Below are 12315 nucleotides of genomic sequence, written 5' to 3' on the forward strand. Positions count from 1 at the left end.
ATGGATATGTTGGATATAGGATTGTATCCTGATTCTTCCCTGTACAATGCAAATGATGTTGATCTGTCTGTGTGCAATTATGTGATTGTATTCCTATTTGTATACAATAAACTTGCTTTTTTATTCAAAAAAATAAAATAATTGCTCAGAAAAAAATAATTGCTTTAAAGCCTAACTTTCATTTTACATACACTATATTACCTAAAGTATTGTGACGACTGCCTTTACACGCACATGAAGTTTAATGGCATCCCAGTCTTAGTCCGTAGGGATCAATATTGAGTTGGCCCACCCTTTGCAGCTATAACAGCTTCAACTCTTCTGGGAAGGCTGTCCACAAGGTTTATGAGTGTGTCTATGAGAATTTTTTACCATTCTTCCGGAAGCGCATTTGTGAGGTCAGGCACTGACGTTCAACGTGAAGGCCTTGCTCGCAGTCTTCGCTCTAATTCATCCTAAATGTGCTCTATTTTGTTGAGGTCAAGTTCCTCCACCCCAAACTCGCTCATCTATGTCTTTATGGACCTTGCTTTGTGCACTGGTCCAAATCATTTGGTGGAGGGGAGATTATGGTGTGGTGTTGTTTTTCAGGTGTTAGGCTTGGCCCCTTAGTTCCAGTGAAAGGAACTCTTAAGGCGTCAGCATACCAAGACATTTTGGACAATTTCATGTTACCAACTTTGTGGGAACAGTTTGGGGAGGGCCCCTTCCTGTTCCAACATGACTGCGCACCAGAGACCTCCCAACAGAGCATCCACTGGGTTACTGGGTCTTGAGGATGGACCACTGGCCAGAATTTGCTGGGTTGTCCTGCATCCAGTATGCTTTCTGAACACACATTCAGTGCTGCTGGAGGGTTTGTAATGGATCAAAGAGTGTGCCTGTACACATACTCCATTGATAGGCTCACATTCATAAAAATGAATCAGTCTTGGATCAGCAGCTATCAAGCACCTGATGCTGATGTAATTGATTGAATTTTCAATGGATGTAGGATCTCTTGAAGACTGCCTATGCTGACTATCCTATTCCTCCTCAATCTTGATGATTCTAGCTTCCAACATTATTTTTTAAGTTTAGGGCACCACCACCACCCAAGGCCCAATTTTCTTGCCCCTGTTTAACAGAGGCATGTAATTACAATTTTTGATCTAATAATTCATAGCAGGGCCTGTCCCTGCACCCAACAAGTGCATCTAGGGCACCACCACCATCCCCCAAGGCCCAATTTTTATAACCCTTTTCAACAGGGGCATGTAATTACAATTTTTTTTTATATAGAAACTTCAATGCAGGGCCCGTTTTTGTGCTCAACAAGACTAACTGTGAGGGCTTACAGTGTTCTGGCACCACCAAAACCAAAGGCCCACATTTTCTCACCCTATTTAACAGGGGCATGTCATTACAATTTTTCATATAATATTTCACAGCAAGGTCCGTTTCTGCGCCCAACAAAATTATCTGTGAGGGGTTACAGTGTTCTGGCACCACCAAAACCAAAAGCCCAATTTTTCTAACCCTGTTTATGAGGGGAATGTAATTAAAATTGTGGATATCAAATTTCATAGCAGGGCCCGTTCCTGCACCCAAGAGTATATTGTGCCTTGGGGACCCCCACAACTTTGGTGTGGGGTATGGATTTTGGGGGGACATCTATGCTATTTTGTTTGGTACTTTTGGCACATTTTTTTTAATGATTTTTTCTATATTGCTGGGATCCGACAATACATTACACCTGCAATCAGTTTTAAATGGCATTTTGAGAAAGAAAGATCCGCTACTTTACAGGCAGACTAAGGAGACCCCAGACATGATATTTAAATTAATGATTAATTTTTATTGTTTCACTTTAAGCATTATTTAAATCACTGCTATTGAAAAAAAACAAACAAAAAAAACACTTTTTTTTTACATTGATACATGTACCCTGGGTCAGGACCCGGGTCCCCAAACACTTTTTATGGCAATAACTTGCATATAAGCCTTTAAAATGACACATATTTTTCAAATTTTTCAGATTTTTCCCATTTGCGTCCTATAGACTTTAACAACTTCAGCCCCAGAAGGATTTACCCCCTTCCTGACAAGCCCTTTTTTGTGTTAACGCCACTGATTCGCTTTAACTGACAATTGCGCTGACATGCACTAAAAAAATTAAAGTCCTTTTTTTCCCACAAATAGAGCTTTTTTTTGGTGATATTTTGCACTATAAACAAAAGCAAACATTTTGAAAAAAAAATAAACAATATTTTTTACTTTTTGCTATAATAAATATCCCCCAAAAATATATAAAAATATGTATTGCAATAAGCATATATTGATTGTTTTGCGCAAACGTTATTGCGTCTACAAAATAGGGGATTGATTTATGGCATGTTTATTATTGAATAAATAGTGATGTCTGCGCTGTGTGACTCAAAAAACAAGGGGACAGTGTGACTGACAAGCACACTGAGAGGCAGATCCACAGAGAGAGTACGCCGGCGTATATCTACTGATACGCCGGCGTACTTTCAAATTTCCTGTGTCGTATCGTTGTTTTGAATCCTCAAAACAAGATACAACGGCATCTGGGTTAGATCCGACAGGCATACGTCTTCGTACGCCTTCAGATCTAAGATGCAATTCTTCGGTGCCCGCTGGGTGGCGTTCCCTTTGTTTTCCGCGTCGAGTATGCAAATTAGCTATTTCCGACGATCCACAAACGTACGAGCGGCCGGCGCATTCCTTTACGTTGTCTCTAGTCGGCATTTTTCGGCGTATAGTTAAAGCTGCTATTTCGTGGCGTACTCAATGTTAAGTATGGCCGTTGTTCCCGCGTATAATTTAATTTTTTTTTTTTTTGCGTAAGTCGTTTGTGAATCGGGATGGACGTAATTTAAGTCCAGGTCAAAACCAATGACGTCCTTGCGACGTCATTTCGCGCAATGCGCGGCGGGAAATTTAGGGACGGCGCATGCGCAGTTCGTTCGGTGCGGGGACGCACTTCATTTAAATGAAACACGCCCCCTACCCGCCCAATTTGAATTCCGCGCCATTACGCCGCTTGAGATACACTACGCCGCCGTAACTTATGGCGCAAAATCTTTATGGATTTGAACCAAAGCCAGGTAAGGATCTCAGATACGATGCGCCGGGGCAGATCTTTGTGGATCTGCCCCTGAATGTGTAAACACAATAAAAATGTGAACAATAAAGCAATAAGTGATACAAGAACATCAATAATCTTCAACAAACATGAAATGTGAATGAGAACAGCATTCAAAAAACAGGTGAAATAAATCAGACGTGACTTATATATATAAATAAAATGTGACAAAATATAAATGAAGAGGGCCGAAATTTGGCAAAAAGAACACACTGAATAGTATGTAATAAGCAAAGAGGGCCAGATTCAGAAAGATCAGCGGATCTTTCTGCTGGCGTAACGTATGGCATTTACGTTACGCCGCCGCACGTTTTTCAGGCAAGTGCTTTATTCACAATGCACTTGCCTGTAAAGTTGCGGCAGCGTAGTGTAAATCACGTGGCGGAATTCAAATTCGGCGGGTAGGGGGGCGTGTATCATTTAAATGAAGCTCGTCCCCACGACGAACGAACTGCGCATGCGCCGTCCGTAAAATATACCAGTGTGCATTGCTCCAAGGACGTCATTGGTTTCGATGTGAACGTAATTGACGTCCAGCCCCATTCACGGACGAGTTATGCAAACGAAGTAAAATGTTCAAATTGCGACGCGGGAACGACGGCCATACTTAACATAGGATACGCCACCTAGGGGGCATGTTTATCTTTACGAGGCGTATCTCATACGGAAACGGCGTATCTTTACTGTGACGGGCAAGCGTACGTTCGTGAATCGGCGCATCTACTCATTTGCATATTCTACGCCGAACTCAATGGAAGCACCACCTAGCGGCCAGCGTAAATATTGCACCCTAAGATACGACGGCGCAGGCCGTCGTATCTTAGGCAGGTGCAAGTGTATCTTAGTTTGAGCATACACTTAAACATACGATGGGCTTAGATTCAGAGTTATGTCGGCGTATCTACTGATACGCCGGCGTAACTCTTTGTGAATCCGGCCCAGAGTCTCTATATGGTGATCCCAAAACCAGGCACGCATGTTGAGAGGAGGAATAACTTCAGTGCAAACATCTCTTGTGTCTCTTAGCCGCTTACCTCACAGCTGTTACACTGACAGCCCAAAAAATCCTCAAAAGTACACTCAGTGAATGGTGCAATGGTGATCCACATCCTGTAAGGGAGAGAAGACGGATGGTGTGTCCCTTGTACATAGGGATACCGATCAGTCACCTCCCCCAGTCAGTCCCCTCCCCCTACAGTTAGAATCACTCCCTAGGGAAGACATTTAACCTCTTGATTGCCCCCTAGTGTTAACCCCTTCCCTGCCAGTCACATTTATACAGTAATCAGTGCATATTTATAACACTGTTCACTGTATAAATGTGAATGGTCCCAAAATAGTGTCAAAAGTGTCCGATCTGTCCGCCGCAATATCGCAGTCTTGACAAAAATTGCAGATAACCGCCATTACTAGTAAAAAAGAATATAAAAAAATGCCATAAATCTATCCCCTATTTTGTAGGCGCTATAACTTTTGTACAAACCAATCATTATACGCTTATTGCATTTTTTTTTACCAAAAATATGTAGAAGAATACATATCGACCTAAACTGAGAAAAAAAAATTGGGATATTTATTATAGCAAAAAGTAAAAAATATTGGGCTAGATTCAGGTAGGGGGACGTAAGTTTGTGCGGGCGTAGCGTATGTTATTTACGCTACGCCACCGCAATTTAGAGAGGCAAGTGCTGTATTCGCAAAGCACTTGCCTCCTAAGTTACGGCGGCGTATCGTAAATGGGCCGGCCTAAGCATGCCTAATTCAAATGTGGAACAGTGGGGCATGTTTTATGTTAAAGACTGGTCACCCGACGTGATTGACGTTTTTAACGAACGGCGCATGCGCCGTCCGTGGACATATTCCAGTGTGCATTGCTCCAAAGTACGCCGCAGGGACGTATTGGTTTTGACGTGAACGTAAATTACGTCCAGCCCCATTCACAGACGACTTACGCAAACGATGTAAAAATTTCAAATTTTGACGCGGGAACGACGGCCATACTTAACATTGGCTAGGCCAGCTATTTGTTCGACTAACTTTACGTCGTAAAAAGCCTTACGTAAACAACGTAAAAAAATGCGTCGGCCGCACGTACGTTTCTGAATCGGCGTATCTAGTCATTTGCATATTCTACGCCAAACTCAACGGAAGCGCCACCTAGCGGCCAGCGTAAATATGCACCCGAAGATACGACGGCGTAGGAGACTTACGCCGCTCATATCTTAGCCTAATTTAAGCATATCTGGTTTCCAGAATACGCTTAAATTTACGATGGCGTAGATTCAGAGTTACGACAGCGTATCTACTGATACGCCGGCGTAACTGTCTCTGAATCTAGCCCATTGTGTTTTTTTCAAACTGGTCAGTCTTTTTTTGTTAATAGAGCAAAAAATAAAAACACAAAGATGATCAAATACCACCAAAAGGAAGCTCTATTTGTGGGGAAAAAAGGACGTCAATTTTGTTTGTTTGAGCCATGTCGCATGACCATGCAATTGTCATTCAAAGCGTGACAGTGCTGAAAGCTGAAAATTGGCCTGGGCAGGAAGGGTTGAAAATGCCCGGTATTGAAGTAGTTAAACATACTGGGGCAGATCCACAAAGATATTACGCCGGCATATCTCTTGATACGCCGCGTAATTTCAAATTTTGCGCGTCGTATCTTTGTTTTGTATCCTCAAAACAAGATACGACGGCATCTCGGCTAGATCCGACAGGCGTACACCTTAGTACGCCGTCGGATCTAAGCTGCAATTTTTCGGCGGCCACTAGGTGGCGTTTCCGTCGAATTCCATGTCGAGTATGCAAATTAGCTAGTTACGGCGATCCACGAACGTACGTTCGGCCGGCGCATTTTTTTACGTCGTTTGCGTTCGGCTTTTTCCGGCGTATAGTTAAAGGGGTTGTAAAGGAAATTTTTTTTTTTCATAATAAGCATCCTTTACCTGCAGACATTCCTCTTTTCACTTCCTCATTGTTCGTTTTTGCTCAGAAGTTGCTCTATTTCTCTCTTCTGTTCACTTCCTGCTTGTCTGATTTTACTGACCACCGTGATGGGAGGCTTTACTGCAGTGGTCAGTAACGTGCTCACCCCCTCCTGGGAACTACATCTGTGTGTCAGGATGCTCTCTACATGTTAGAGACTTCAAGGAGGTGTGAATTACTGGGCGTGCCGCAATTCATACTGGGAAATGTAGTTCTTACATGAACAAACTATACAAACCAGGAAGTGAATGAGAGAACAGAAACTAGAATGCCGGAGGTGATATAGATGAAGGAATTTAATAGGTATTTACTTGTTTTTTAACAGAATCATTACACTATTCTGTCTGTCTACCTTGCAGACATTAATTTTAGGCAAAAAAATGTTTTCCTTTAGTGACCCTTTAAAGCTGCTGTTATGAGGCGTACTCAATGTTAAGTATGGCCTGCGTTCCCGCGTACAATTTTGATTTTTTTTACGTTGTTTGCGTAAGTCGTTCGCGAATAGGGATTTACGTAGAATGACGTCACCGTCGTGAGCATTGGCTTGTTCCGGGTTAATTTTGAGCATGCGCACTGGGATACCCCCACGGACGGCGCATGTGCAGTTAAAAAAAATGTTGTTTACGTCGGGTCACGACGTATTAACATAAAACACGCCCCCATTACATCCATTTGAATTCCACGCCATTACGCCGCCAAAGATACACTACGCCGCCGTAACTTACGGCACAAATTCTTTGAGGATTCGAAAAAAAAATAAAGTTACGGCGGCGTAGTGTATCTAAGAAAAAGTGTGTAGCGCCAGAAGTAAATGAACAGCAATGAAATATGAATACTGTGTTATCCACTTCCGGACCGCTGCATGACTATATACGTTGGCACTTTGAAGCGGGATATCTCTATTATGCCAGCAGCTAGCTGCCATAAACTATAAACCAGATATCCTCGTTTTCAGGCGGTGGTCCGGTTTACGTTAATGGTGGTCTATGCGGCGGATTTGCCGCAAGATCACCATTATCAGAGGTGGGAGAGAAAAAATATATACTGTATATACTCAAGTAAAAGCTGAGGCACCTAATTTTACCACCAAAAAACTGGGAAAATGTATTGACTCAAGCATAAGCCTAGGGTGTCCATCTGCATGCCTCACTGTGCCTCACTGTGTCCATGTGCATGCCTCACTGTGTCCATGCTTCACTGTGCCCATGTCTTACTGTGTCCATGCCTCACTGTGTCCATGTCTCACTGTGCCCATGCCTTACTGTGTCCATGCCTCACTGTGCCAATGCCTCACTATGCCCATGCCTCACTGTGTCCATGACTAGACTGACATTTAACATGGAAGTCTATGGAAGGGGTGCCCGGGTTTGAAAAATCGGTGCTCCCCAGCCGTAGGTCCCCCAGACAACAAACTTTGCACACTCGTAGAGGAAGAGTGGGGCTACATGTGTGCCAAGCTTGGGATCCAGGGAACCTATGGCCTAGTGACTCGAGTATAAGCCGAAGGGGGCATTTTCAGCATACTCAGCTTATACTCGAGTATATACGGTAAGTATAATCGGTAAGTCTAATGTGAACAAAAAAGTTGATGGTGACTTGAAAAGTAAATAGGTGATCCATTACAGTGCAGTGCTCCAGAATCACCCACGGCACCCCTGCAGCAGCAAATATGCACTCAGTGTAGATCTACCATCTGTTGTGGGGAAGGCTGTTTAGCAACTTGCACCATCCAGAGTAAATAAAGCTCACCGGGAGCCAGATGTGCAGTATTTATTGGATTTATATGTTAAAAGCCAAAATAAAATAAATCATAAAAACATATGACAATGGGTGCCACTACCGACCTGGTATCGGACAATGGCCTGACGTCAGCACTAGTGTCTACACTGAGTGCGTGTTTGCTGCTGTGTTGACAGACAGCTTTTCCGGTGAGTGTCAATTTCACAGGAGTGGATGACTTTGGAGCACTGTAATGGATCACCTCTTCACTTTTCAAGTCACGACCAATTTTTTGTTCACATCTTTGCACTGAACTATTGTGTTTATATAAGTTTATATTGCTGATCCTATCATGGGACTGTGGATTTAAATCTTTATTTTCTATTATATTGGTTTTAGTGTTGATTTTCATTCAAGATAGAACTTATATACTGTATATATTTTTTTACTTTAGCACTATTTTTTAACCACTTAAGACCCGGACCAAAATGCAGGTAAAGGACCAGGCCCCTTTTTGCGATTTGACACTGCGTCGCTTTAACTGCCAATTGCGCGGTCGTGCGACGTGGCTCCCAAACAAAATTGGCATCCTTTTTTTCCCACAAATAGAGCTTTCTTTTGGTTGTATTTAATCACCTCTGCGGTTTTTATTTTTTGCGCTATAAACAAAAATAGAGCGACAATTTTGAAAAAAAAATTCAATAATTTTTACTTTTTGCTATAATAAATATCCCTCAAAAATATATAAAAAACTTTTTTTTTCCTCAATTTAGGCCGATACGTATTCTTCTACCTATTTTTGGTAAAAAAATCGCAATAAGCGTTTATCGATTGGTTTGCGCAAAATTTGTAGCGTTTACAAAATAGGGGATAGTTTTATTGCATTTTTATTAATATTTTTTTCATGACTGCGACATTATGACGGACACATCAGACAATGTTGACACATTTTTGGGACCATTGTCATTTTCACAGCAAAAAATGCTATAAAAATGCATTTTTTACTGTGAAAATTACAATTGCAGTTTGGGAGTTAACCACTAGGGGGTGCTGAATGGGTTAAGTGTGGAGTTAACCACTAGGGGGGCGGGGCTGGACGTGTGACGTCATTGATCGCCTTTCCCTATATCAGGGAACAGACGATCAATGACAGCGCCACAACGAAGAACAGGGAAGGTGTGTTTACACACACCTCTCCCTGTTCTTCAGCTCCGGGGACCAATCGCGGGACTCCGGCGGCGATCGGGTCCGCGGTCACGGAGCTTCGGGTATGTGATTGTGCCCAGCCGTGCCATTCTGCCGACGTATATCGGCGTTAGGCTGTCCTCAAGTGGTTAATGTGCTGTTCATTTTTAACCACTTAAGGACCGAGCCTCTTTTTCAAATATGTTGTTTACAAGTTAAAAACAAGTTTTTGTTGCTAGAAAATTAATTAGAACCCCCAAACATTATACATTTTGTTTTCTAACACCCTAAATGGCGGTCATTGCAATACTTTACGTCACACCGTATTTGCGCAGCGGTCTTACAAGCGCACTTTTTTTGGAAAAGATTACAATTTTAAATTAAAAAATAAGACACTAACAGTAAAGTTAGCCCATTTTTTTTATTTTATTGTGAAAGATAATGTTATGACGAGTAAATTGATACCCAACAAGTCACATTTCAAAATTGCGCCCGCTCGTGGAATGGTGACAAACTTTTACCCTTAAAAATCTCCATGGGCGAAGTTTTAAAAATGCTACAGGGGGGCGGAGCTTGCCTTGGACCAAGATAGCCGCATGAGAACGGTGCTCCGGGCTCCACAGGGACAAACCGGCACATAGCAGCCCACACATCGGCGATTGAAACACCCTGCCTTTGTGACCACCTAACGCTGACTCCCACCAGCATGACGAAGAAGCAGAAGGGGCCCCAGAAGCCGCAGAAATTAACGGCATACTTCGCCCTGGAGCAGAGGCAAGATGGCGCCGGCGCGCCTGTGTCTTTCGCAGCCAGCACTCCTCATCTCCCACAGAGGAAGGATAAACCTTCTAAAAGATCATCTCCTGCTGGACACTCTCCTGCGCCCTCCTCTGTATCTGGGAGCACTGAAAAAGCGAGATTTAAGCTGGATGGAAGAGATTCTTCTCAAGGGGTGAGTGTCGACCTAGACTCTGGGGATGACACCAGGGAGCTCCCGGACTCTATTGACCGTTTTCCCACTAGCAACCAACCAGTACTAGATACCACACATAAAGACGTGCTGGTCTCTCTGAGGAGTTCCCTTCACAGTGAAATGATGGCATGTGTCAATAAGTTTGGGAGTGAGTTGCAGGCTGTGTCAGCACGGGTGGACCATGTTGAGAAATGGATGGGAGAATTTGCCACCACAATCAACAGTCTTGTGGATGCACATGATGCCAGAGATGAGGAAATGGAGTTCCAGGAGGAACAACCTCAAAATACGCGGGGTCCCCGAATCTGTCCAGCAATCAGATCTGCGCGATTATGTCGCTAAGATATTCACCTCAATCCTGCCTGATCTCACTGACATGGATATAACAATAGACAGGATCCATAGGCTGCCTAAACCATCCTACCTCCCAGACAAAATACCAAGAGACATTATCCTACATTCCATGTAAAAGAACGCCTGATGTCCGCGGTGTGTAACAGGGATCTCCTTCCCTCGCAATACAAAGACCTCCAGTTCTTCTCCGATCTGTCTCAATTCACGCTGCAGAAACAACAAAGTCTCAACACCATTTCCAAGGCACTGCGCAACCATAAGATAGTCTTCAAATGGGGGTTTCCAACCAAGCTCATTATCACCAATGATGGAAAAGAGCACACAGTGGACTCCCTAGCCAAGGGCTTAGAGTTGCTCAAAACATGGCACATCATTCCAGAAGATCCAACAACCGCAGCCCTGATTGCATTGGGAACGACTGAAATGTGGTCAATTCCAAGAATGCCCGCTTGCACCGCTGACAAGGTTATGGGCTGCTAGTATCATACTGTTTATTCTTGTTTGCCCCTGTTCTGGAGGCACCTTGTTGAGCTTGACTTTTTACCCCCTCTGGTTAATTGAAGCCATGAGCTGTACTCAGGTCACCAAGACCTATGTCTACTTTCTATCGACCCTTTTTTTCTGTTCATGTGTTTTTTCTTTTCTTTTTTCATTGTCCACGTTACAGTCTACCATCCCGTTTTGCAGTTGGTCTCGCAGCTACTTTCCTATCCACTGAAGGAAAACTGAATGGATGCACACCTGATCGTCTGATCGTGGAGGCGATTCTCTCTAAACTCACTAGTATGGTCTATTAAGCCATCTGATGTAAGTGTTACCTACATGTTTTTTTGCTCATTGACACAGATCCTTGATCCAGGATGACCATCACCTTCTTGACTATTAACGCTAAAGGCCTCAATCATCCAGTAAAGAGGAAGTCATTATGGAACAAAGCGACACGATTTAATTGTGATGTCTTGTGCACCCAGGACACTCATTTCAATAGTCATAAAACGCCTAATTGTACTCACCCTAAATATCCACATATTTTTAATGCAAGTGCCCCTGCTAAAAAGCAGGGGGTAATGACTGCAATTAGGGACACCATTGCATTTAAGCTGCATAGTGAAATTGCAGACTCTCAGGGGCGTTACCACATTCTTGTGTGTGATATCAACTCTACCACTTATACAGTGGTTAATGTCTATGCACCTAATGAGCACCAAATTCGCTTCTTGAAGCAAGTCCTTAAATGTGTCAGACGGGTGCAAAAAGGCTTCCTTCTCCTATGCGGAGACTTCACTCTCCCTCCTGATCCCCTGATGGACTCCACGTCCTGTTCACGTCGACGCCATTACTCTTTACAGTCAACACTGCATTCACAGGATCTCTATGATGCCTGGAGGTGCCTCCACAGCACCGAGAGGGACTATTCTTTCTTTTTGACGAGTCATGGTGTTTATACAAGATTAGATCTTTTTCTTACGGATAAATGGTTGTTGCCTAAAATTAATGATTCTAAAATCAATGTTATCACATGGTCGGATCACGGCTCTGTGACGCTCTCAGTTGCTGATTCGCCAGGTGTGAATACTACATTCGTCTGGCGTTCCAACCCGAGGTTGTTCCAGGCTGATCACTCAAAAAGTTCTTTGCAGAAAGAACTAACTGATTTTTTTTCTTGTAATGTCGGTTCTGTATCTGACCCTATGGTTTTATGGAATGCCCATAAAGCATTTATAAGAGGGGTTTTAATTAAAATGGGTGTGAGGGCCAAAAGGAAGAGGGGGCAGCAGATACAAGATCTCATTTCTAACATACATACTCTAAAAGCCCAAAACAAGCAAAATGCATTCCCACTGGTCTCCGCCCGATTAACACATCTTAGGTGTGAGCTCCGCTTGGTCTTACTTGACAACTTTGAAAAATCCACCAAACTCCTTAAAATGACATACTATGTGAGTGGCAA

Source organism: Rana temporaria, chromosome 3, assembly GCF_905171775.1.
Source record: "Rana temporaria chromosome 3, aRanTem1.1, whole genome shotgun sequence".
Taxonomy (NCBI): domain Eukaryota; kingdom Metazoa; phylum Chordata; class Amphibia; order Anura; family Ranidae; genus Rana; species Rana temporaria.